At 43.7% G+C, this 3,503-nt stretch overlaps 1 long non-coding RNA gene across 1 annotated transcript; it reads left to right on the top strand.

Annotated features, from left to right (window-relative positions):
• The first annotated feature begins 535 nt into the window (after positions 1 to 535).
• Positions 536 to 2,789, top strand: LOC139020448 (uncharacterized). Its single transcript, XR_011473315.1, has 3 exons — positions 536 to 665; positions 1,451 to 1,568; positions 2,748 to 2,789. It is a non-coding gene; the product is annotated as an uncharacterized lncRNA (long non-coding RNA).
• Positions 2,790 to 3,503: the final 714 nt, after the last annotated feature.

Below are 3,503 nucleotides of genomic sequence, written 5' to 3'. Positions count from 1 at the left end.
TGGAAGGGGTTAGGGTGGGTGGTGAGGGGACTTTTATTTACATGTCACATTTCTCTAATTCTGGGGAATTTAAGCATCCTTTTGGCGTTGCTTTCCATTTCCTACCCATCCCATTAATGAAGATTAATGAAAGGACTAAATCTATTGAGTAAAACTAATCAAAATGACAATTTTCAGTCTTTTCGCCTAGAAACACAGCATGCCCAATTTGGGCATCTCATAAAATCCCATCCAGTTAAAACTGTGGTTATTAGGCAATGAATACTTAGTTTTGGTTCTGCTTACTCTCTGGAAATGCTGTTTTCCAAAAGCATAAATGTGACAGGAAATTTCTTCACTCCGTTTATCCCTAAGTAGCTTAAATCGTATTTCATAATTGCAAATGGGCTTTTCCCTGCTTGTGCAGGCGGGCTCTGGCTGCTCTTCTTATCTAGGCTATGAGTATGACAATATCTTTATTTCCAGGGTGACAGAGAGAAGCAGATGAGATCATGGACGGGAGAACACTTTCTACCAATAAATTTCAAAACTCAAATGAAGGAGGCGACCTGGCCAGCGGCAGTCCTGAGCAGGCTCTGAGCCCTAGAACAGGAGGGGAACATCCAGCTCACGGGCCGTAAAAAGCCCATAAAATCATTTGGTCTGGCCTTGCCAAGGCATTAGGGGTGAGTTAATTAAATGTTTGACCAAATATAGTAGGTTAATTTAAAAATATGTATTTTTTATTGAGTTCAGAGAGGAAGGGAGAGATAGAAACATCAATGATGAGAAGCATGGTTCGGCTGCCTCCTGCATGCCCCGCCACTGGGGATCCAGCCCGCAATCGAGGCATGTGCCTTGACTGGAATTGAACCATGACCTTCTGGTTCATAGGTTGACGCTCAACCACTGAGCCATGCTGGCTGGGCTAGTAGGCTGATTGTTGATAATTCTGTATGGCCCGAGGATGATGTTATAATATCAAAATGGCCTTTGGCAGAAACAAGGTTCCCTCCCCTGCTCCAGGAGGATAAGCCCGAGCTCCCTGGAGAGAACGGGGTGACACCCAGGACTGTGGGACGGAACTAGGCCAGTGATGGCGAACCTATGACACGCGTGTCAGAGGTGACACGCGAACTCATTTTTTTGGTTGATTTTTGTTAAATGGCATTTAAATATATAAAATAAATATCAAAAATAGGAGTCTTTGTTTTACTATGGTTGCAAATATCAAAAAATGTCTATATGTGACATGGCACCAGAGTTAAGTTAGGGTTTTTCAAAATGCTGACATGCCCAGCTCAAAAGGTTCGCCATCACTGAACTAGGCCCTGGGATACAGACCCATGAGCAGAGGTTAAGAATCAGAAATGGAAATGCTTACACAAGACTATGGTTTCTCCATCTTCTCTATTTCTCCTTTCCTTTTGCAACGTATCCTCACAAATGCCCCTTTGCCCCTCCGGTAAAGAAGCGATATTTCTGCGAGTCCAGTTCCTCAACTTCAAAATTCGAGGAATTTGCAAACAGTCATGTCATGTGGCCCTGCCTCAACGTTTCCCAGCGAACTCTTCCATCCCACACTGCAGGTATGGTGAGGAAGAGCAGATCTTTGGGGTCCCGGTGCACTGGGCAAGTTTGAATGCCATTGGAGTCTTACTGATACCCACCCTCTGATGTATACGTGCCTCTGAGAAAAACAGGGGCTTCCTAAGATATAAGGGTTCATGAGTTGACATTCAACCACTGAGCTACTCCTGCCAGGCGATTCTTCAGCTTTTAACTTACCATTTCTCAGTAAATAGGCCTAAAGATTTTAGATTATTTTTATATCCACTGGATCCTGGAGTGGTTGGAACTTTGGTTCGACCTCTGCAGATGACCCGATGGTAACTTGAGCCTCTGTCATTCACGGCAAACCAACCTGCGGTTTGTGTCCTGGCTGTGCCACTGAGTCTTCGTGTGGCCTTGAGCAAGTCACTCCCAGCTGCCTTATCTGTAAAATGAGGACATTGGACCCGATCAGCTTCCAGGTCTGACCTTGTTGTGGGAGATGTTGAAGGAGGCGTGGAGACTGTTGCAGTCTTCCCAGATAAAGTGCCCATGAGATTACCGCCTGGAGGCCTGGCGGGAGGGTTGCCAGATTTAGTAAGTGAAACTACAGGCCAACCAGTTATATTTGAATTTCAGATATACAACCAATACTCTGTAGTATGAGTATGCCCCATGCAATATTTGGGACATAATTATACTCAAAGTATTTGTCATATATATGAAATTCAAATTTATCTAAGGAACCTGTATGTTATTTGGCACCCTTACCTTGAAGGTTTCCTGTTCTCTCTCTATCCCTTCAGAAAAAAAAAAGGAAAAACAAACAGGTGAATGAGCAAGCAAAATTTGTTAATTTTTGCTTTTATTATATGGGTAAAAACCTCCCTTTCTGAGTTTTTAACTTGTGACGTCATAGCACCCAAAATATTAAATGCAGAAGGGAAAAACAATACTACTTTCAGTTTTTCTTTTAATTGAACATTTATTTGCGTTTAAGAAACACAATTCTATGTCTGTATGTGACATTTCCTCCTATCTTGTGACCTAACACATGGATCTTGATTTGAATAAGCCTGTCTTCTCCCAAAAATATTCTCGGGGCCAAAACCCACTCTGCCATTACAAGGAATTCTGTTCACTGAGTTTCCTTCAAACATTACTATTTGTGTTTGAACACATATACACACAATCTGAACTTGCTTTTTGCTTTTCAGCCAGGAATGGCATGTGGATGGCGGTTTGGCGGTTGTGAAATGGCCCTGAAACATCAGTGAGGAAAGTGTTCCTCCTGTATTTGTGGCCCAACTCCCTGCAGGAACTGCAGGTTTCTGTCTCCTGGAGCAGGAGGAAGCACAAACTTCGGGGTGGCCGTGGGCCAGGGAAGCAAAGAAGCTGGTGGGACAGAGCTGCCTGTATTCAGTGGACATGTGCTCCTAACCTTTCTCAGTGTCGTTTGCAAATGTTATTTGATGCCATTGGGAAATCACAGGTGTCCTGGATAGAATTGGTGGCACACCTGAGCGTCCACTGGGAAGACGGCCCCTCCACCCCAACCCTCTATGTGCTGGACATCTTTGCACTGACATTTGAATAAAGAGGTAGTGGAAGGAGCAGCAGTGCCTGAGAATCTGGAGATTTGCATTTTCCTCATGGGTCTGGCAGGGACCCACTGCCAGACCTTAGGTTTCAGGGGCCATCTGGTCACTGAGGGTTGGTTGAGCTGATTTCTAAGAGACATCCCAGTCCTGCCCTTCTGTTATTCATTCATTTATTGTGCACCAGTTTATTCATCTGAACACAAGGTTGGAAATAGGAAATTCTGCAGCTCGGGGAGATCAGAACAGACTATATGACCTACTTTTTCCATTTATATTCACCCAGAGAGACTTTAAATGAGAAATCAAGGTAAGTATCAGAACACAGAGCCATAACCAACTTTCATTGTATTCTATTTGCACAGTAAAACCTAA

Source organism: Myotis yumanensis, unplaced genomic scaffold, assembly GCF_028538775.1.
Source record: "Myotis yumanensis isolate MYYU_CA2020_CCGP unplaced genomic scaffold, mMyoYum1.0.hap1 SCAF_12, whole genome shotgun sequence".
NCBI classification, from domain to species: domain Eukaryota; kingdom Metazoa; phylum Chordata; class Mammalia; order Chiroptera; family Vespertilionidae; genus Myotis; species Myotis yumanensis.
This window is presented reverse-complemented; position numbering and strand designations above follow the sequence as displayed.